At 47.7% G+C, this 24,145-nt stretch overlaps 1 protein-coding gene across 1 annotated transcript in view; it reads left to right on the top strand.

Annotated features, from left to right (window-relative positions):
- The first annotated feature begins 3,960 nt into the window (after window positions 1-3,960).
- The window catches only part of LOC126529736 (uncharacterized), a 396,708-nt gene continuing 376,523 nt past the window's right edge, over window positions 3,961-24,145 (top strand). The window contains exon 1 of the mRNA XM_055069944.1: window positions 3,961-4,513. The gene's annotated coding sequence lies outside the window, so the exon portion shown is untranslated. The remainder of the gene's footprint in view (window positions 4,514-24,145) is intronic.

The raw sequence follows: 24,145 nt of genomic DNA, 5'->3' as shown, positions 1-24,145 counted from the left end.
CACACCAGCGAGCGCCCTCTCTCGGTAGCGCCACAGCAGCAGCGCGCAAGGCTTCGCCTTCACCATCGATGCCGCGAGCTGGGGCCCCGTCTCTCGATCTGGCGTGACGTCACACGGTCACGTGACGCGCAGCTGCGTAAGGAGGCGCCACGACCACCGATGGGCCGAAAGTGCGAGCAGTATTGCTTTCGCAATAAAAGTGCTTCGGCCCCGGGACGTCGTCAAAAGTGAGTACCGCTCGCTAAACAATGACGAAGGGCGTAGCGCTGTTTCCTGTCATAGTAAGTTTCGCGCACAGTATCACACATCCACCCCAACTGGCACGGAAACTTACGCCCACAATATCGCCAACATGCCAATGAGTGAATGGGCGCCCAGTTGAATATACGCGCATCATGTACGCGCAATAAATGACGGACTACACCGATAGCCCACGAATCGTCCAAGCAGACTTTATCGTGACGGCCCCCAAGAGTAAGCTAAATACTAGCGATAATACATATTTGCTACAGCTTATTACAAGGTACAAAACAGCTACGTTTCAAGTATTGTGCGCAGCAAGGACAAATCTATCGGAAGTGAGTACACTCGCCAGCGATTAGGCAGAAAATAATAAAAAGTGACCGCACCGAGGCAGTCAGAAATGTTACTAGCCGCTGCTTCAAAATATTTGACAAATAAAGAACGAAGAGCAAGACACAAGCATGGTTCAATTTATGAGCGGAAAGTTTGGATAGCTTGGGATACATGTTTGGCCCCGCTTTTAGAACAAGCGCGATATAGGCTGCTCGCGTGGTTTTGACATGGCTTGATAAGCTCCGACAGCGCTTTTGCGTGTTCTCTGAAGCTGTGGCCAAAGCTTCGTTTCGTCCTCCCATCACCGTGTGCGATATCTACCGAAACAGGTTTGTTAAGCCCCAAGGCGCCATACAAACCTATTGTAAACACGGTGGCAACAGAGGAAGTTGAGGCAAGCAATGGACGCGTCACCACGTGATCAAACATGGAAGTGCCCACGGGATTGCCGCGAGAAGGGTCAATATGCTCGCTACCCAGGTGCACTCCGTACCGGCCGACGGTGCCGTGAAGTTATGAAAACCTTGGGTTTTCATATTTTATATCTAATGAGCTCTTTCTACCTTCGCGTCCTGCAGGGCCTTTCAGCATTAAAGAGGGGAACTTGTACGGAGTGATGTTTCCTTCTACAAGTATTCGGGTTGAATTACGATATATCTGTCAAAGAAAATATATTTGAGGGGAGTTAAAAACGCTCGGGTGGTTATTTTGTCCAGAGGAGAAACGTGCGTGAGCATAAGGCGGAAAGATGACGGATATGAGGCATGCGAGATAAGCCCCTGATTATCAAGCAGTCTTGTAGCGCCCGCTTATCTCTGATGAGCGGTTTTCTGCGATCAACCGAGGCGCCCAACACGAAACATGCAGCCCTCCATGGAGCGATGGATGGATAAAAAATCCGCCCGCTTTACGTAAATGATGTCGCCCCCCCCCCCCCCATTTCTTTTTTGCTGTTATGGTGATTATTCTGCTTCGCAGGCTTCCATGCTGTCTAAATTTGCAAATTACAGAGCAAGTATGCCCTCGTTTATAACGAAGTTGCTAGGCCTAATGAGGAGGACGCTAGGATTAGCGAGTCATCGTTTGCTTGGTTTTTCATTTTCTATTGCCACGACAACTGTAATTTTTTGGATACTTTCAATTCGACGTCGTGCTGTCAACAAGCGCTAGAACTCAAAATTTCGGGATGATTGTTTATGATAAAGAAAACTATTTCCCTTCCAATTTCCCCTCTAACCATAGTCCGTCCAGTCCATAGAACGTGATTTATGTGAATGAGAAGAAATAAAAAGCTTCGGAAGCTCCCGATATTAGCCTTCAAAGACATTGTTATAGGAGCGCGCCTTGTGGCGTCCACTACATCTATTTTTACCTGAGTTGTTTCCATTGCAAAGATCACTCTCGCCCCATCCGGGCCATTGAAATCTCTGTACGGCTAGGAAAAGATTTACGGCATGCCTCCGCATCATTTAAGCACGATGACAGTTGTGCCAGTGGTGGGGTAAGTCGTGTTTCAAATTTGTAGATGATGATGCCTGCAGACTTGAGTCGAAAAACAAGTAAATCCGACTGCGTTAAAAACCATTAGCGTGAACAGGGTGGAAATTCGAGGGGGAAACAGTACACTGCACAAAGAATCAGCTCTCATAGATACAGTAGGAAGCAGGTTTTTTTATGAACTTGATGGCAGATAAAGGAGCTTTTCCACGATTCGTCATCTGATCTGATCTGAGACAGTGAATGCAGTGACTTTCGGTGGCTGTTCGCCCATTTAGACTGCTACATTGGTGCTAGCTAATACAATAAGGAAAAAAAAGACAAGAAAAGCAGCACTTTAAACGTGACCAGATCTTCAACAAGCATGGCATAACAAGCAACGTGCTCCATTGTCATTAAACACAGGTTATGCCACTCGGCAGCAAATCGACTTCACAATGACTTAAGCGACACAATGAAGAGAGAGCTCGCCGATGTCGGAAGTGAAATACCTGCAAGGTGACTTAATTCGAACAGTGATAGGCGGGCTGAACGTTTCCTAAAAAGGAAAAAGAACATTAATTTCTTTTTAACAATCGAATGGCATGGTCCCATCGCACTTTCTTTTTGGGATTCCATGCCGTATTTTTTCCTAATACATTTCATCGTTGCAAATGATAGCTTCCGACGTCTTTCTTCCTTTGCCCTCTGTCACAAGCTGTTTTATTTTTCTTACGGGTTAGAAATTACATAAACTGGTGAAAGGAGAGCGCAGCTTCTTGTTGCCGGGGGACCGCCGTGACGCTTAAACAAAGGCCGCAGCGACGACTGTGGGGAGCTGGGACGAAAACGCAAGTAAGCGCGAGGCAGAGAAGACCTCGCGGAGAAGACGACTCTGGGTGCCCTTACTACGGCGGACAGGGCCAGGAGAGAGGCGAAGAATAAAGCTTCGTCGGCCGACATACACTGGACACGAGAAGATGGGAGCGCGAAAGAGAGCGCGAAAAATAGGCAATCGAGAACGGACGAAAAGCACGCTGGAGGCTGGAAGAACAAGAAAGAAAGAAAACGGGTTTAGAACACCGGGGCAAGGGGAGAGAGAAGAAACAACCAGAAACGAGGTTCGAAAACAAAGACAAACAACGAATGGCGAAGGTAGCGAGAGGAAAAAAAAAACGCGGTCGCCGAAGAAAGTGCGACGAGACAAAAGAGGTCGCGCGAGCCAACAATCGGGCCCCTCTGGTTCCCTTTCCCCCGTTGGTTCCGAGTCAGGAAGACCCCAGTTTCCGGGTCCCCTCGCTACTCACCTTCCTCCGTGAAGGTGAGGAGGGTGGAAGCAAGAGAATTAGCCTGTCAGAAGAAGAAGAGAGGGGCCCACTGCGGTGGCGACGGTGGCCACTTTGACCTAGAAAATAGGCAGGTGCCGCCGGCTCCCTTCCTGAGCCCGGCCGCTCTCCTCCTTTCCTTCCGGTCGGGCAGAGCCGAAACGTCGCCCGCTATTTTTTGCTCCTGCAACCTAGCGACCGACCGGCCGCCGCGCCTGCTGTAGCGCGCGCGCGCGCACACGCGGCGCTCTCACAAGCGACGAGACCAAAGAGTTGGCCTCTCCTCCTCGGCGCATCGCGCCGAAACGTCCTCTCTCCTTGCTCTCCCTCTCATCGGCGGCGTCACGTGCGCGCTAATACGAAAACGAAAAAAATAAAGAAAACGGAAAGTTCTGGCGGGACGCACGAAAACGCCGAGGAGCCCAGCCGTGGCGCCACCGCGTTTCAAACCGAAAGCGAGCGCTCTGACCCAGTTGCACCGAGCCGAAACCGAAACCAATCTTCCCACTGGTCGCTTTGCGTGTGACGTAGGATGACGTGCCGGGCTTCTTGGCCGTCTTTGTTGACGTCGGGTTCACGTGCTGAAGCGCGGGGTCGCGTTGCCGTTCAAACTGCCCAATCGCGGCAAAAGGGAGCGTGTGCTACGAGAATGGCGGCGTAAGTCGCGCGCCGCTTTTGCGCTCTCTGGAAAAACGGCACGGCGTGAGCAACGCCGACTTCGGAACTCGACCGGTTCCGTTTTTTCTCCGGCTCGCCCCGCTTCCGGATGGAAGAGTGCCGCTGCTCGTTCCTGCTGCTGCCGGCTGCGCGTTGCCGGTGAACGCGGTGTGCGCGCTAGTGCACGTGCGGCGGGCTGTATCGCTTGCGGCGCTGTGAGATCGCGACTGGACCCGACGACAGGTGCTGCGGATTTTCTCGCGCCTTCGTGACTGACTCGCGGTTGTTCGACTACACGGTTTTATCTGGGGCTATTTCAGCTCTGCGAGGATTAAACCGCAAGACCGACGCTCGGCCCGCCTGGTGTCTTCCCTGCAACTTGCACTTTCCGGAGGCGCATTTGAGTGTCCGTTTGCATGTGTGCCGGCTCCCCCGCCGAGGATTACGTAACCAGGACGAGCGGATAAGAACTTCGCCCGGTGAGTACAGCGCCAGTTGGCGCTTGCACGGAGTTCGTTGTACTTTGCCTCATTTATGCGGATGCGAGGCTGTGACGTAACACGCGACCGAATAATCGCGCTGGACATCCCGGCGAATCGAAACGCTAACGCCGGTCCGTTGCATCATGCATAGGGTTAGGCACGGGAAGAGAATAATTTTCAGTGAATAATAAAACGGTGATCCCAACAGACGTTGTAAAGAGTCGAAAGCGTCATTTTTTTTTTTTTTTTTGCTGCGTACTAAAACGTACTAAATCGTACTAAGTAAAAACGTACTAAGCGTACTAAATCCGACACCCGACACTATCCGACACTGAACAAGTGTTACATAAAGTGAAATTTTGACAAGTTTTCTCTACAGAGCAAGCGGGTACACCACATATAAATCGTTGTTTTATTTTCACCCTTTTCTAATTTAAACTAAAAAATTCAATAAGAAACTTCGTATTCGAAAGCCTGCTATCCACTTTTCGACTTTTGTAAAAAGCTGTAAAATAACTAACTTGGAGAAAAGTATTACTAACAGGGACGAACGACAATATAAATAAAAATATGTTTTGATCGCCGATTCCTTAAATGGGGAGCATTTGAATGAAGTACTAACCACACAAAATTCAACAAGTAAGGAAACAGCAGTTTCTACAGGACTCGCGCGTTTCGCTACCAGACTCACAAGCTGCTTAGTAGCAACTGGGCGGGATCCTTGATACGTCAAGAACCTGACGCTACTGCTTGCTCTGCGTTCGGTTGCTGTTCGGTCCTTTTTTCTTTTACTTGCAAATGTTCGCCTTCCTTTTGATTTTGCCTGGTTCCGTGTGGCTAATGTGAATCAGCCTATTTGTCACTATAATTCGGCAGATTACGCCGGTACTCACGCATGCTTCACTCGCCAATACTTTTTTTCCAACTATGTACTCACTTACGCTTATGTGCACTCACACTCATCGTCACTCAGTCACGTTCCTTCTCGCGCCCACTCCTACTCACCAACACTCACTCGCGGTCAACTCCACTCCCATTTACCCAATCGCGTTCATACTGGCATCTACTCCCAGTCGCCGGCACTCGCATACATACTCGCGCACTTGACCACCCCTGCTCGGTATCACCGACACCAAATTTCATTCGTACTCACATTAACCGGCACTTCTGTTCGTACGCACGTCTACTAAACCTCGCCGGTACTCACTCCTTTTCACACTCACATCCATCGACTCCATTCACACCCTTCGTCACTCATTAACACTCTGTGTCACGCCTGTCCAATCAGTCCGGCGCGACTACGATTTAGTGCATGCGGGTGTGTGCCGACCGGCGTTTGCATCTGTTCTCCGCACGCGTGCGAAACATTTTCTTCACCCGCGCACGACAAATTTTGAAAGCGTTCGCTCTACCGAATATCTACCAAACAAAAATAAGAAACGAATTCAGCTTCATAACAATTAAATTCGGCTGATTAGTTAAATTGTAGCACGGGCGCTGTATTACTGCCACGAGAGACTGTAAATAAATACCAGTTCAATTGCAGGCGTATAGTGCTGTGCAAAAAGGGTATGGGACTCAGTGAGATAGAACGGTCTTTTGTACTCTCGTAAAGACTATATGAAATGAATGAGCTCAGGTTAGCTGTCAGTGGGATCCATTGCAAGACTGTTGAAGAAAAAGCAAAACAAGAGTTCTATATTGAACAGCAAAAGATAGTATAATATATCCAATATTCGCCTTTTTTTTTTTTTTGAGCAGAGATATAGGAGGCTCATAGAAATGTCCCTGATGGTGTTTAATTGAATGTGTCCTGCTCAGTTATTTATCCTTGGATTTTTTTTTATCGTAGCGACGTGTTACTGTCTTTCCTGTGGTATTTCACGTGCTGCTGTGGTCAAGCGTATATAAGTTGTTATCAAAGTTAAAACCTATTCTCAAAAACGAGCAACTACTTCACTGGATTGAGGCGTATCTTACGGGCAGGCGACAGACAGTCATTGTTGATGATGCGAAATCAGACTTATCCGATGTGCAATCTGGAATCCCACAGGGATCAGTCTTGGGCCCTCTGTTCTTTCTAGTTTTTATCAATGATATAGTGAATAATATACCAGTTAAAATTCGACTGTTTGCAGATGACTGCGTACTTTATCATGAAATTCACAGCGAGGCAGATCAGACGATCCTAAATTCATCTTTATCAGCAATAGCGACTTGGTGCTTAGAGTGGCAAATGAACATTAACCTAACAAAAACAGTATCAATGACCATTACACGCAAAAAGAAGCTGTTACCCTTTGTATACAGCATTAATGGCCATAACTTATCCTCTGTTACAGAATATAAATACCTTGGTTTAGTAATTACGTCGGACCTTAGGTGGAATAGTCATGTAGCTCACATTAAAAAGAAAGCCATGAATAAGCTTGGATACCTCAGGAGGACCTTGGCTAAATCTACATGTAATATAAAATTATTAGCATACAAGACTTTCATCAGACCATTGTTAGAGTACGCTACTCCTGTCTGGGATCCTTACGCCCAAGCAAGCATAAATGTGATTGAAATGATACAGCGGAAATCAGTCAGGTTTATTTTTAATTCCTACCGCCGTCATGCATCAGTTAGCGCTCTTTTACAGCAGGCGAACCTGGAAACCCTAGAGGCAAGACGGTATCGAGACAGGCTCAAAATGTTATATTTAATTCATCAGGAGCATGTAAAACTAGATAAAAAATTGTATATTACCCCTTGTAGCCGGCGCCCAACGCGTTCATCACGTTCATTCAGGTTAGACGAGTATTCGCACCATACCACATTATTTAAGCAGTCCTTTTTCCCCCGAACCATCCATGACTGGAACGCCCTGCCTGAAAGCGTTCTTCAAAGCTCCACCATATCGTCCTTCATGCACGCACTCATTAATCTATGAACCGAAACGTTTCCCACGAATTCTATCCTAATCCATACACTATGTGATATAGATCATATCATGTTAAGGGCACCGTTAATTTCTTTGTGTGTGTGTGTGTGTGTGTGTATAAGCCATTGCGTAATCATGTGCTGTATTGCAGAACTCTTTGATATCTTCCTTGCTTGTTATTGTTGTTTCTTTCTTTTGCATTGTACCAAGATGACGCTTTGCTTGTTTCCACCTTTCTTGTTTTTTCTCTCCTTTTTTTTCTTTCTTGTGTTTCACATGTTATTGGCTCTTGAAGCCTTTATGTATATCCCACTCCTGCCTAGGGCCTCTAAAACAGGCTGGCAGTACGGAATAAAATAAATAAAATAAATAAATAAGGGGACAGCCGGCTAAGGGGGAGAAAAGCAATGCCTCTGATGTGCATGTCCTGTTTGTTGCATTGTGATCGCTGTTGCGGATACAAAAATACACAAACACATTTCATTTCAACAAAAATGCGTACTAGTATTCAAACCGTAGTAGTATACGGTCCCGCTAATGCTATTGCATCATTTTGTTTAGTGGAATTAATACTACGTTCCAGTGACACTGAAGGAATTGCTGGCTGCACTCGCAGCCGGGTCGTTGTCGACGTTGTTCTTTCTATTGCCGTTGTTCCGGCAACAAACGCAACATGCTCTAGATTCCTGAAAAAAGAATTCAAAACCCATCGCACGATGAATGACGACGATAATGTAATTAGCATTGGAGCAATGTAGCGGCACACCGTATAGCCAACGCCGAAACGTGCATGCAGTCGGGCTCCTCTCTCGCGCTTCTTCTTCTGATGATGATGATGATTTAATGGCATCACCTTTGAAGCGGAGCGATGACACATAGTCACCTAGCCTGCGTGATTTAGTCAGGTAGCGTAAAGTAACTGTAAATAAGTGTAAAGTTCACGCCTGGCGCAGGTTCGATTCCACCGAGCACCGGAGAAGCCTAAAAATCGTTTTTTTCTTTTGTCATTGTAGACCGGCGCACACCCAGTAGCACATACCTAGTTACCCAAGCTAACGTCAAAGAGGTTCGTTGAAGAACGCCAAAAACTATATTGGCACACAGCCGGTGACCCAATTTCTATACCAAAGAGATTCACCAACGATCAGGAACGACCGAGTGGCACGTACCGGGAGCTCCGAGTCGGCGTCAGAAGAGGTTCGTTGAAAAGCGGCAATAGACGCGCACTGACACATACCCAGTGGCCCAAGTTGGCCCGGTAGATGTTTCGAACCCTCCACACAGCGATCCGACACCCATTAGACCGTGGACTGCTCATTGACCCAGATTGGCGGGAAGACATAGATAGAACGGCAACACATCGCCGAGACTTCGTGTCTGCCCCGCGGTGCAAAAAGCGAAGGACGCAAGATGGACGACCAACTGTCAAGTGCCACGAGTTGGCGTTCCTGAAGACGTCAGTGTCGGTAGTACATTGCTGCGCCTTCGCCCATTCGCTAGACAACGCAAACAAAAACCACGCACTACGTGGTTAGCATTTAGTTCGGTTGCTGAGTACAGTAGTCTGCATACTCTTTTGCCAAGCAGCGCGAAGTATATGATTTTAGCTAGAACTGTTCATATACCAGCATTGCATAACCTACGCAACCATTGGTTTTGGTACACTTTACATCCACATTTAAATATATGTCATTCTAATTCATCCCGCCCCTTGCGACACCTGTTCGCGTTGTCGGCGCTTTGTCGTAATGGTTGGCCCTCGTGTCTCAATGACACGAGGGCCAACTCTACACATCGCCGTCATAACTACTAACAGGACGTCATGTCAAGGAGTACACCTATGCTGCAAATAAAATTATAGCCACGCATCATTGACTATAAAGGGAATTTGCACTATTCAGAGCTTCACCGCGGTGGCATCGTGACTTTTGATAACCAAAGTCCCGTGATGTCACATAGTTTAACGATGCATAACACCCTGTGTGCAGCGATTCGGCGAACTGAGAAACGGCATAGCGAAAAAGAAACCGCGCGCTGGAATCAAAACTTTTTGCCAGAATCCTTAACTCTAGCATTGTGAAAGTGCAGTCTTTAGGCCCTCGACACTCCGTGTATATGTATACCGCAGACTCTCATGATGGTTTCTTTCACTTGCCCTTCCATTGATTTCTTTTTTGCCACAGCTAAGCTTTTACTTTTCATTGCAACACAACATCAACGTAAGCGCGACTTTCTTGCCTTTACTGAACACTTTGTTCTGTTCAGAGGTCGTTTCGTACCCCATGGCCCTAATGATCGCCGGCACACAACGGCCGACACCTCGACAAAGACTCGAGCACCCGGAGTCGTGCTTCTGGAGGGCTGCGCCTAATTAATTGACCGCACTCAGTTACGGTGAGCTTCTCACGCTTCACGTTTGCTGAAATATGACCTGGCGGTCGCTGTGAACTCTGTTGGAGGCGACGAAATGGAAACTCGAGCTGTGAGTTCAGGAGAGAATGCAGAGCTTGCTTCAAACGTTTGCGCGCCGATCGTGCACCGGTCGCCCACTGTTGTCCTCGCTGTGGGAAAAAGAAGTGCGTTCGCATACATTAACCCATTTCCAGCCGTATAATGCCGCACAGAGTTAAGGCTTAGACAGAGCCGCATTAAAGCGGCTGACTTCAGAACTATATGGGCGGGAAGCGTCGACGCCGCAGGTGAGCTAGCGTAGGCGCCTCTACGCCCCAACCGTCGGCGGTATTAATTTGACGTCAGTCCGTGTTCTCATCTCAATTCTTGCACCCATTGAGTTAAGAGAGTCGGTAAAAGTGGGGTGGTGCACAGAATGATTGCCTACGAAATCGGTGCATATCCTTCTCGTTAACCGCTACTTGCATGAACTTAGACTTCGATGTGTGGCAAGACTAGTGAATAAACTGCCGGCGCGTGCATTCGTCCTAAACGACCCACTAGCTTGTTTACAGCGCCGGCTGTTTGACGATTATCTACCATTTTCTGCGTACATCTTCCTCCAACAACAAACGGAACAGAAACTGCAGATGACTCAGTGCTAATCTGTCAGGCGTATATAGACATTTACACCAGTAACACGCTATACAGGACCACTATGAGAAAAAGGACAGCCGGGGCAGCATTTTTCTGGTACCTGCCGCTAATGCAGACTTGAAAGCAGCAGCTGGGGCGTTATAACGTGGAGCTATTCTAAACTTTTCTATTCCAATAAGCTCTCCACGATTGGTCAAACACTTTCAGGGGACCATCCGCTGCGCCTGTATGTCACGCGACGTCAAGAAAACCGCGATATGGTATGTGCGCACTGATTATGTATGATTAGACTGTGAAAGAAAATATTAATTTGTCATTCGACGCCTTCTTCGCCATTTGCGAAAAGGACGCCTTTTCACCTGTCACCATTGGTCAAACATTTTTGGGCTGCGCATATACCTTGCCTATCTGTCGCGCGACATCGCAAAACTGCGAGACCTCACGGCGTCATAGTAATGTGTACGCGTTGAAGACGCGTTTATACGCCGATCAAAACTGATTTTTTTTCTGAATAGCCGGAGACTGCACCGTTGCGAAAGGAAGATGACTGCTCGCCGATTGCTGTGGCACTGGCTAGTCGGAGCTGCCAGGGAACATGGATTTATCTAGATTCAAGATTCATTTATTTCTCCAAGAGAAAAAGGCCGGGGACAAAAAGCTGCCTTGAAGCAGCTTGACGGGGTCCGGGGCCTGTCAAGCTGCGTGTAGTAACAAAATGTGCGTGGCAGTGTAACGTTATCGAGCCCTTTCAGCACGTACACGACACTGCTACGCCAACTCTGCTTTGCCGAGGATCCGTTTCAGCGGCATTTCTTACCTTCCGTTGCACGCCGCCGCGATTTTCGAACAGCCACCACAGGCTAAGTAAGCGGAAGCGGACCAATCACAGACGCCGTCACTGCCCTCCCCATCCGCTTATCCACTTTCACAGCGCTGGCGGGGCCCACCGAAACTCTCTCCAGTTCAGCGTGCTTCTCGCCTCCGTCTCAGCCAAATCGATAAAGAAAAAGCTGCTCAATGTAGGCAATGCTTTTCGCTCGCTTTGAAAGCAAAATAAAAGGACATGCTATAAACGAGAAGTGCGCTTGATTCGGCTGTTCAAACAACGCTGCCGGTTACCACCCGAAGCTTGCGTCGGTGGTTACGTATATTTGACGTCGTGAGATTTGAATAAAAACAAATTGGAATAGGTTTACGTTATATAGGGCCCCTGGTCATCTGAGTACATGCTGTGTTCGTGTACTGGCAGGCTATTAGATAGAGCGATTGCCTTAGAATCCGCGGTGGTCGATTCAATTCCTGAGCTTAGAATCCGCAGTGGTTGGTTCGATTCCGGATCGATTAGCGACACAGGAAATGTGTTCGTCCTTGTTTGCGTTATGTCACGTTGTCTTGACGGTGAAAAACAAGGCGCTACCAAAGGCGTGAGTTAACTCTTGATTGGGCGAACTTGTGCCCATAAGTACGGGTGAAGTACGAGCAAAACGATAGCAGTGGCCACGATCGTCGGCAGTCGAGATCTACGGGTCAAGGTCGTCGGCTATTTATGCGTGACTCAGCACATATTCCGACGTAATCGCCTGTGCTCGCGCGCGTTCCAGAATGCACACCACTATTCACGCCGCGCACGCAATCTGGTTAGACCAGATTCATTCGCTACAGGATCGGCGAAAACATTTCAGAAAGTTCAGATACATTAAAGGCGTGTCTTGCGCAGATCGATAACAGTTGTTGTTAGCCGGTGAAAAATGGTCACCGGACAAAGATAAGCGTGTCAGCAGCATTTCGTGTTCGGTAGCAAGTATGCTCGCTGCGGCATTGCGAGATCGGCGAGTCCAGTAAAGTAGCGCGATATTCCGAGAGACTCTACGAGGTCGGCGACGCTCGCGAGAGCTCGCGAGAGGTTAATGCGATAGCATCATGGGTGGACTTCACCCGCTTTGGATGTATCACGTTCCTCTGGCGCAAAATATTGGCCGGTCCTAAATGCACAGCAGGCTAACACAGCGTCTGAAAGCGGTAGCTGTCACGAGAGAAAAAATGCGACAAACTGGCACGAAAACGAGCGCCGGACGTTTCAAAGAGTGACTTTGGCACCATGGAATCATGTGTGCGATCGTGACTTTATGGTTAAAGGGTTTGGCTGCTGCGCAGAAAAATAGAGGTCCGATCCCGCCATCGGTCATGCATTTCTATATAGAATTATGGGCTGATTTCATACCCTTTGGAGGTTCCCTACAGAAAACTTGAGGTGTTTCGAGCGCGTACGCGGGCGCGTCATAGTGTGCGTGAAATCACAAATTTCCGTGATACGAGGTACAGAAACACCACTTTGTTAAATGTGAGTGTAGAAGGCCGTCCGTGACGCGCGCAGCTGTGGATATCTTACAATCATCACATTCGAAGTATGCTGTCGCATACTTTAGAGAGTTAGCGGTGTGAAGTTCTGGCCTAGTATCTTTAACAACCAGATTAACGCGACCTGCATGCCTTCTGTGCTTAAAAGTATGCGCTATACTCTCCTTTTTTTTTTTCGTGTATAGGATAGCAGACAGGAAGCTAGCCTAGTTAACCTCTCCATTTTTCCTATTTTCGATTTCTCTCTCTCTCTCCTTCAGTGCATGCAAAATGCACACGACCACAGCAGGCATATTCGCTCTCCCTTCTAATCTGCTGCAGGGGGACGTGCCCGAATAAAAAAAAATTGCCAACGAATTTTGAAAGGCTTGAGAGTGGTGTACACAACGGTGGTGAATAACTTTTATTCGGTGCTGTACATATTTGGAGATATTTGGACACCACCTATAAAACGGGTGTTTCCTTTAACGATAATATAACCAAAAATATATCTTGTAGCATATAACACAAACCCACTCATTGAACAGGATGACTCAAAAAGGTTAAGATTACTTACACTGTAAATCAATATTTATACTGACAAATAAACAATATTACATTTTTAAATTTTTTAGCTAATTCTGCACTCAACCTCGCCATAAAAATGCACGAACGTTCCACTTAGGCAGCTAGAATTAAATGGGGTTTGTCTAGAAAGATTGGAACCAGTACGCCTCCAGCTACTCCGCTTCACTTACATAAAAAAATGATAAATAATAACCTTCGTTTAAAATTAATATAAAAGTAATATTAACTGTAATAAAAAAGAACACTTTAGGGCGCACGGACACCCATGTCCACATACAAGAAAACTAAAAAGCAAACGAAACATAAGAACGAAGGAAAGTGACTGGATAAATCCATCTTAGTATTTCATGCACGTGTATAAAAATGACTATTACGGCACTGAACTCTGTTCCACTTGCCTTTTTGCCAAACGTTTTATTTTGCATTGGAGCTTAGAAATTAGAGGAACACCAACGTATTTCATCGCAAACTTTGAGGACGTATATTTTGAAACTACTACAATTGTAATTTGTTTGAAATTTCTTTACAACTGTAAAGAACATAAGGGCTGCCTAAGTCTACTTCATAGAACATCAAGATGAGGTGCATTAGCACAAGCTCTTGGGCCAGTTGGTGCATGATGAACTTGAAAATGGGGGTACCAGCGAAACACAAAGGACGCGCACACAAGGAAAAGGCGTTAGACACGGACGGACGCTGTATTTTCTCAACTTTTTCAGTTGATAGTCCAGCGTTAATGTCGGTAAATGGCACAGATAACTGTTCGCTGAAAGTTACGCAAGTCTCGCTGAATAACAAGATTGCTCGCTCTCCCGTAATCGAGAGTAGATGTAAGCATGAAATAGAAACCGACAAAGCAGATTTGTTGGCGATAATACTAGCCACAATCTAAAAATGGATGTAGTGCATATTCGCAACGGCGCACCTCATTACACCCCACTACACCACACCACACCGAACCACGCCATACGGTGCACTGGTCCACATGGACGCTGCCCAGCTAGAAGAAGAAAACCGGCTGAAGGCGGCACGGCAAAGAGAGAGAGAGAGAGGGAAATAAGGAAGGCAGGTATGTTAACCAGTCAAGAGTCTGGTTGGCTGCCCTGCTCTTGGGGAAGGGACAAGCGGAAGAGAGAGAAGGGAGAGAGAGAGGGTATAGAGACGTGCACAGACAGTCATTGAGTCAAAGCCGCTCGTGCAAACCAGACGTTCTCAGAAAGCAGAAAATGCCTTCCCTACTTTCTTAGCCGATGATCGGTGGGGCAATGCTCTGGTACTGTCTTTTCACTCAGAGGACGATCATCTAGTTTCCCCAATGTGTTGGACAAAAATTGTCTTTGTGTGCTTGAAATTGAGGACAGTGGCACCATAAGTGGTCAATGTTCTCCTTGCATCTCCAAACATCACATGCAAGAATATCAGCCATTCCAATTAGTGCTGAGTAAGCTTTCGGGAAGGCAACTCCCAGCAACAACCGACACAGAAGAGACGCTTCGCATCGGTGCAGTACGGCCGGAGGTCCGAGTTGCAGTGAAGGGTTTAGTCTGTGCAGTCTGGTGCGCCTTGTATGTGCGGTATTCCACTCTGCTAAGGAAAGTGTGTGTGCTAGCATGCGAAGTTGTCTCGCAGCGTCGGTCCTTGAGAGAGGAACGGGGATGCAGCGGTCTTCTTTGTTTGACGTCTGAGCTGCCTTATCTGCGTCATCATTTCCAATGATACCGCAATGGCCTGGTATCGATTGAAATAAGATATCATGGCCTTTTTCTCTCAAGGGGTGGACAACTTTCACGATTTCGCACTTGAGATGATCGTGAGTTCCATGTCGTAGAAACGACTGCAAACATTGCAAGGCCGGCCTTGAATCGCAGAAGACTGCCTATTTTCTATGATTTTCAGTATTTATCACATGAAGCGCGTCGCGGAGAGCTGCGAGCTCTGCAGCTGTAGACGTAGTGATATGGGAAGTCTCGAACCGTTGGGTTATTCCCATTGTTGGCATAACTACAGCGCCACCGGAACTGGTTGATGTAGTTGAGCCATCAGTATAGACGTGTGTGCAGTCACTGCATTTCTCATACAAGAGGAGTAAAGTAAGTTGCTTGAGTGCTGATGCTGCCAAGACCGACTTTTCCTGAAGTCCTGGGATTGTAAGGCTTACTTCAGTACGGCTCACAGCGAAAAACGCCAGGCAGACAGAGTGCACTGTCCAGCTAGAACAAGAAAATCGCCTGAAGGAGGCGGCACGCAGTGCAGCACCATCTATACAGGCGACGGAAAACCGCGGAACTAATGGACCACTGGCGTTCAAAAGAGCACAAGCAACCAGTGCCAAAAGATGACATTGATGTGTATGGTGCCCTGTATCTATTGAACGTAGCTATTGGAAATGACAAATGAAACTTCAGCGTACTAGAAGTTACAGCTTGAGTGATATTGTGAACAAACATTAGGAAGAGCTCGGAAGCCACATTTTTTGTAACTTGTTTGGGCAGTAACTAGAGTATGTAATGCGGCCGCGTACAAAGAGTTGGGGGTCAGAGACCGCATTTTTTGAAGTTTTTACTAGTGGCACGGATGATCTCGTTTTGCGCTCGCTGGGGACAGTCTTGCAGAGGTATTTCGTATTTATAATCAATATGCTTCAATGTCAGGGGCAGAATAAATATGAGAAAATGTGAAGCATTAAATTTAGGTCGCGCCGAAATAACGCTACAAGGGGACATTAAACAGACCGAGCATATGCAAATACTAGGTATCAAATTTTGCACAAGTGGTGTTTCACCTCACACGTGGCGAGACATTGTCAGCTGCATTAAAGAACAGTCGGAAGCAGTGACTGCGTCGCCACTGCCGCTGGCAGAAAGGGCTTTCTTCATTAAGAACGTATTGTGCAGTAAACTGTGGTTTGCTGCAAGGGTAGCTCTCCCGCCGTCACCAACAGTACGAGTAGTAAACTCACTTATTTTCTCATGGTTCTGGCTAAACAAGTCGCAATACGTAGCGCAGCAATTCTTGCGTCTGCCGAAATCCAGCGGAGGATGGAGCTTGCCGTGCATAATTACATTCGGTAGGCTTTTGTGCACTAAGAGTACAAGTGATCTACTTAATGATGATGAGTACCCTGGTAGGCCACTGCTCCTTTATTGGCTGGGCCTTTACCGTCGAACGCTTATGCCGCAGTGTACAGGCAACTTGCTTCCGACGGCGGTAACGCCAGCACCGCAGTATGCGGCGGCTGCGCGCTTGCAAAACCAGCTTGTACAACTAAGAATTACAAAGTGGCGTGCGACACCAGTTTCCAGGCTTTGTAAAATGTTGTGTGAGACAGCTGTACCTCCACGGACAGCTACTACACAAACATGGACAGCCGTGTTTTCACCTGATTTGCCCTCTCAAGTGAAGGATTTTCATTGGCAATATCAGTGGGGCATTCTACCTACAAGAGACAGGTTTGAACGCTGGCATATGGCAGCGAATGATAAATGCATATATTGTGCACAAACAGAGGCCAACGCGCATGTAGTAAAGGAGTGCGTTGTAGCACGCACCTTCTGGAAGCTAGTTGCAAGAATGTTCGGAATATCCATCGTGCGGCCACCGCAGCGCCGAGATCGGTTTTCGAGTCTCGTCTACTACAGCGCCAGCTACGTTTTGTGGTGCTTCCGCAATATCGCAGAACGATCTCGGCAGTCAAATAGAGCAATGTACCCCAGAATGCGAAAACTACAGGTGATAGTATGGGGTCATCTTGAAGAACAGTTGTTCAAACTCGGTGACGCGCCGAGTTTCTTCGCCGCTGGTCTACGCGGTACATAACCGTCTCCCCAGGCAAAGTCTTTGTACGGCCAGAATAATGCTCAATTCTGTTGCCCGAGTTCAGACTGTATCTGTATGTGCCCCGGGTACCTTTCATAAGTTCGAGGCTGACAATAATGCTTTTGCGTGGACGCTGTAATGAGTTTTGTTGTTGTTGTGTGAGGCAAAGCCAGTGTCAAGCAGACACCATTTATTATTTCATTTGCTAATCTGTTTTGTTTACATCAAGTATGATGTATTACATGTGCTGTACCTTATATTGTACTTTTCGTTCATACCACAGTTGTAAGCGTGCCTACGGGTGAATAAATTTCCGTGTCAGCAACTTACCCGGATGTTCTCGTTTGAGTGCCCGGATAACGGCTCTGGCTTTTGGTCCAAGGTCACTTGAAAGTCGCCGTCAACGGGAGCTAAGAGCGTTTCATGCTTAAGAAATCCACTCTCTATCGCCGGCTTACAGGGCACAAGTAACGCTGCTTACTTTGAGGAATCAAAAGTGGTCGGAAAAGGGAAGCCTTGGGCCAACATTTAAACAAGGGAGTCGCCCTCATCAGGGCAACTACCCATTGCCAACGTAAATACAAGTACTCTTGTCGAAAGATTGGATCCAACTAGGGGCTTCCGTCGTTCGCCCGCTGCCAATTACTTCAAGTATCCACCTGCTCGTGAGCTCAAGAACACGATAAAACTGTTATTGGCGCCTGTCCTGACGGTTTATGCGTGGTCCCCTTTTGTGTCATTTCTTCTAAGATGAATCCGTAGCAACTGGACTTACAAGTGCTACTCAAGCATATTTCTGTGAGCTTTTCGCGTTGTTTCTGGGTTACTTAATTAGTTTCTCATTTTGTGACGCCAAGCGTTTGATGCTCATAAGGAAGCCATAATAGTGCGCGCTGGTCACGGCAGTTAGAAAATACTGTTATGAACGCATTTTAGTAACCGTTGTATTTTTCGTGCTTCCACTTACAATTGAAGAGAAGTGTGCACTGTACCATGACGACATCGGTGGAGATTCAGCAGGAAGCACCGAAGGAACGCGGTGAAGAGAGGACCGTGTCTGTTGGCTATCGCATGTACTGGTGTTTTCTGCGTCCGCGGTAAACATATTTTCTCGCTTCTCGTTTTGGTGATATAATCCAGTCCCATAGCAAATCTCGGAAAACGCCCTCGTGGACGCGTAGAGGCGACTGTTTCTTTACCCAGCCGTTTCTATCAAGTACAGCGCCGATACACGCGAGTCTATCAAGATTCAATACCTCTCTGGGAAAGTCTAAGCTCGGCGGCGACGATGAGAGGCCTGCGGCTCGTCAATTAGTGCCACACATCGCACATCACATGCAGTTCTGCGTAGTGACTACCCGCAGGTGTTCTGACAAAACTCGAAGCCAGCATGCACAAGAATAACGTACGGTACGATGAACCTGATCTAACGTTGCATTTTAAGGGGCAACTTAGGTGGTAATAGAACCACCAAATTTTCGACATTTCTTCAACTTTAGCGGGGAAGACATGGCTGATGGGATACTTTATGCAGACGTCTACCTATATAAATATATAGCTTGGTGTTCCTCCTGTCCTATCTCAGCTGCAGTCGATGGCGAAATGCTAATTGGGCGTTTCCTACTGTACATCGCAGTGCGCGCTTCGGAAACGCGCATAAGGGGGTTGGCATAGCGCTCGCGCTATTGTAGCGGAGCCGGTCACTACGTGAGCGCGCACATCCGTAGCGAACAAAGCACCGTTGCCGTCTACCGGCAAGTCAGTGGGAAGGTGAAGAGAGTAATTACACCGCCAGGTCGGACCGGACAGGCCTGTTACGTCTGTGGCGCTGCAGGGGGCGGCTGCTCAGGCGAAAAAAAAAAGGTCGACGCCGCAGCGAATCGGGCCGCGGCACCATTGTTCTTGGCAGAGCGGTTTATTCGGGACGCCCCGGTCGCTCGTGACGACGCGAGCGCCTACTTTCGCTTTTCGGCGGCCGCCCATCCGCCGCGAAGGCAATCCGGAAAAGAGAGCGCAGCGCGGTTATGGGTAACGCGCCGCTTGCCATGCAGGTTGCCACGAGACATCTCGTCTTTGCGTATGTTCTGACCTTTGGTCGACGCTCGCACCGACACGGGGCACCCGTGTAGGAAGCGAAAGCGAGGTCTGATTTCTTGTGCGCGAGGAAACAATTTAAAACTACGGATGTTCCTTGGATCTTTGAAACTTTATGTACTGAAAGCATGTAAACAGCGACTTAAAACCGGCTCCGATGATTGTGTCCGGAAACCGGTTTAAGAAGAAATGTCCTGCAGACGTTGTGCAATACCCGCGTCACATTTTCAACAGTCAGTGATGGTTGCTGCCGTTAGGCCCTCGTACTGACTAATGAAGATGGAAAGCCACAGTGCTGCCCTGAAAGCACTTAATCGAGATGAATTGTGGTTTTACATGCAAGAACGACTGTTACTCAGTTTCAGTGGTCTCGACAGGCACGGCGAGCGCCGCGCTTGACGAAAGCTGAAGAAACTGGTCTCCATTGAACCGAGCCTGACAAAGGGCATGCCTTTGAGTGATTTAACTTCCGTAAAGGAATCAGTAGTGCAGGTAGTTATATAATACAGCGTAAGATTGGGATGAATTTTCCTACGTTTTCACTGCTTTATTGCAATAGAAATTGTATAGACAATCCAGGCACATTTCTGCCGTCACCGTTGTGTTCCGTATAAGTTCCAAGGGCAATAACATCGTCGCCGCACGCTTAAAAGCGGTATGTACGAGTGAAAGCGTGCTGAGTGGGCCCATGATGACGGTTGAATCTCGCGCTCGCAAGGGAAGAAAGCGGAGAGGAAGGTACCGGGGTAAGAGAAGGGTGGTTGCGATGGGGATAAAGTGCTGATAGCTTCGCGTGCGCTGTGTGTTCACTGCTCAGTTCGCGTTGAAGCGAGAGGTCCACGAAGGTGAATTCGCTCTCTGCTGCTGCCGTGCTTCTTTATTCCAAAGTTTTGACAGCGAGTTTCCGCAGTCATCGAGTGATATGTATGCATGTTTCTTTGGGCGCGCGTGACACCATGCTTTTTGATGGTGTTAGCAAGCGAATATTTACAAGTTTACACGGCCGACAACTATTATCGTTACTTCGTATAACTTTTTACTGATTTGCTATCGCAATTGATTCTTGACATTTCGGGTGAAACTGCAACTTCCTTTAGTTGTTAGGGGTCTCTTGGATTTATCAAACAAAATAGCCCTATTACCACAATCCTTTATTGATCATGAAGCGGTGACATTAAAGGCATGTTGTCGAGGGCGTGCCTTCGGAAGTCCCCAATTTTACAGTTACTCTCTAACAGTTTGAATGTTAGCCGACCGGGTGAGTCGGCGTTCGCGAAGTTCATTTTCTCAGCAATTGTGCACCAAAACAGGCAATTGTTAATAGGGCTAAGGAACGCTCCCACACCCTCCCTCTGACGAGCAGTTCTTATACACTAAACTTAATCAAATTCAATTGCTGTATGCTTGCCTAACGCTACTTATATTGTCAGGAATTCGCTTCAGAAAGAAGCAAGTTTGACTGCAATGCTTTACAGGTTTTTTTGTTCGTCGTCGAATCAGCAAATTGCGCGGGGAAACGCAGGGAAGGGGGGAAGGTGATACAGTAAGCTTTTACCACATTACGTAAATATTCGTTGGCTGGCCAGTACAATTTTGTTTGATTTTATTATCGACAGTGCATCACTGAAGCTTAAATGTTGCTTGCGAACAACCAGCCTAGCCTTGCTCTGCTTTTATCTTGTGCCACCTGCAGACGCTAAAATAAAAGTGATCTGTACTCGCTGAGCAGCGGTCAGTCTGGTTCTTACCATGGGCTTGTTTAACATAATAGACCATCGAGCTTGTAGGCGTATGTTTAGAACGCATGTGTGGCGCAAGAAAACAGGAAAACAGGACAACGGCAAGACTGATGACAGCAATTCTTGCGTAATTCTTTCGTTTTCTCTGCTCGCACCATATTTCGTTTCTACGTAAACAGTTGTGAGCCGTTGCGTGGTGTTGCGCACGAATAGCCGAGTTGTGACAGATTGTCACAATCTTTTTAGCTTGTGGGCATTTGCATTCCTACATCATGTGCTGTCCACGATGTAGCCAATGATGTAACCAAACGATGTAGCCAAACGACCAATGACAGGTGCAACTGTGATTTTCGTCGCATACGGAAAGACACGAAATTACTTAATTTTAGTTTTCAAACGTTTTCGTTTTTCACTTATCGAGTATGCAGCTGTGGGACTAGGATGCAGAACAAGTTGTCGCAAAATCTATTAGGGAATGTTTTTGAGCTCTCGGTTTGTATGGCTTCAGTTTCGTGGGAACTAAAGTGACACCGCTAAATCGTCAGAAAATCCAGCTACACCCTTATGGCTCTCGGTAGTTAATGCTTAAGTACGGAAGAATAAAAAAAAAATCTTCGCGACGTTTCACTTCGGGAACACGGGTGACACGCAAGCGCATGAGTGGTATAGCGCACGCGACGTTATCAACCCTCGGTGCGCCTAGACACCTACACTGTCCCCATCGCAGATCGTCTTAAAGACAGGCCTCCCACGGCAGCGCCATACGCACCAGCCACCGGAGTAGAACGTCACCAAGACTTTCCTCGAGGTGGCGTGGCATCGCCGCGCGCAGCGCGCTGCTTCGCATACTTTCCCCGGCGCGCGATTCCCTTCACCTCCTTCCAACCTCCACTTCCTTCGCGGCTTCGAACCAACATTCGCCGATTGCGCTAGCTGACCAGTTACACTTGCTCGTAAAATGTGGGCCTTCTTGCAGCGGCTCATTACACAAAAGCGCAGCGCGAAACTTGCTTGAAAAGGGAGCACCTGCCACTTGTACTCTTTCCATGCTGTGTGCAGTTAGGCTGGCGCTCTGAATATCACTACCGTTTTATGCTTTTGCACGGCTCATGCTAGATAGCAAAGTTAAAACATGACGAAGTAGCGGCGCAAATGATCGACGCAAGGCTCATTAAACGAGAGAAACGGAGGCAGGTACAGCCGCCGTAAACTTCGACCTCAAGACTCGGTATGGCCCACGATATCCGCTGATCAGAAACGAGCTCATCTACTGACAGAAAACGGAACCGAGTTCGACCGAAATTGTTGCAGTGACGAGCAGCGCCCAAGGGATGTGTTTTTGTTTAGGAATCGCATGAAAATAAAATGCTTCGACACTGCACGCAACATAAGTTGGACAGAGTCATTGTTCCGTTTCGCTCGGTCCTTACTTTCTTTTTTATCAGCCGGTACTATATATTCACAAGTCACGTTAACGGAAGAACCAGTTGGTTAGCCTCCTATCGGTTAACTTTCGGACAGCCAATGCATTCTGAACTGTAGATTTGAAGTGGAGGCTGCTCACACACTATGGACGTTCTAACAGTCTTCAGAAGCAACGTGCCGAAAAGCAACTGCGTGGGGTCCATTTGTTTTCCGGTTTCGGCATGTGCGTTTCCACGCTTATGCATGTCAGCTATACGAAGTCCCACGCATTTCTTTTCTTGAAGCGATGTGCATACCTCGATGTGAAGAACTCGCCGGTGTTGGGAATTTCCCGACCGACCACTTGTAACTCTCCGTACCCAGACTTTCCATCACGAATGACGTGTATGCCACTGGGGTTGCGTGCGCACTATTTGCGCCAGACGAGTGCGAGACGCAATCAACACGCTTACTACCGGCACCTCTATAGCGCACATGCGAATCCTTTGAGTGAACAGACAATATTAGAGACCGATCATCAGCTCAGAAGGCAATGAAGGCACTCTTGTGTTTTCTCAGAACTTCTGGTTTGCTCGAGCGACTTTAACTGAAGTGCTGTCCGTACACGTACCTACACCTTCTCTCTCCCTTCTTTCTCTTCCCCGTCTCCCATCCCCCAGTGTAGGGCAGCCAACCAGACTATTGACTAGTTAACATCCCTGCCTTCCAGTATTCTTCTCTCTCTCTCACAGCTGAACAGGAAGGACCCACAGCAATGTCACCATGCACCCAATGCCACCCATCTGTTAGCAGCTCTGAAGTCGTTCGCAGACCTCTTTGCTTATACGCGAACAATGATTCTGTAGTCATAGATGTAACCACTGCTACACTTACTGATGCGCCCAGTAGAGAGCCACTGTGAGGCCTGCGCACATCGTGCGAATTTCGAAGACGAATGTCGGAGTGATAATCTCAAAAAAGAAAGCGTTCGGGTGCACAACTTTCACGCAATAATTATATTCTTCATTTTCATAAATTGCTCTACAGTAGAAATAAGGTGCTGGATCTTATTCTCTACGTATACAGCCGCTTTTTGACCAAGTTCTGCGGCGGTGTCTAATGAGGGCCGTATATCCACCGATGGTAGTCCGGCGGACGACTTGGATCCAGCTCCTCGTTGTACGGCTAAAGCGGCACCTCCACAAGTTCTTTCCAAGGCCACATCACAACAAATTCTACAGGTCTGCGAGGACATCTGCGCGAGCAAGAAACAGAAAAACCCCGTCAGGGCAGGCCAACAGTCCAGAGGTCATTCACATGTTGCAGACGGTGACGATGCGGCAACCGCGCTAGGCTTCGTCAGCGCAAACTCCTCGCGGCTGGAGAAACCACACCTTTCGAATGAGCGTGGAGCGTATTGATCACTGCGAGTGGATTAGCCCTGCAGAGAGAGAGAGAGAGAAAACAAGGGTAGGAAAGGCAGGGAGGTCAACCAGAACAGCATCCGGTTTGCTACCCTACACTGGGGGTGGGGGAAAGGGGAATAGAAAGAGGAAGAAAGGGAGAGAGGAAGCACTGAGTACGTGTGGGAGCGACACCATACACAAGGACACTATAAACGGTCTGTTAAGCCCGTGCACTTCAAGTACCGCACTAGTGCACGAATCGCTTTTCGAG

The sequence above is a fragment of the Dermacentor andersoni genome, chromosome 9 (genome assembly GCF_023375885.2).
Source record: "Dermacentor andersoni chromosome 9, qqDerAnde1_hic_scaffold, whole genome shotgun sequence".
In the NCBI taxonomy this organism is placed as follows: domain Eukaryota; kingdom Metazoa; phylum Arthropoda; class Arachnida; order Ixodida; family Ixodidae; genus Dermacentor; species Dermacentor andersoni.
Note: the sequence above shows the minus strand (reverse complement) of the source record. Positions and strands in the feature narration are given on the sequence as shown.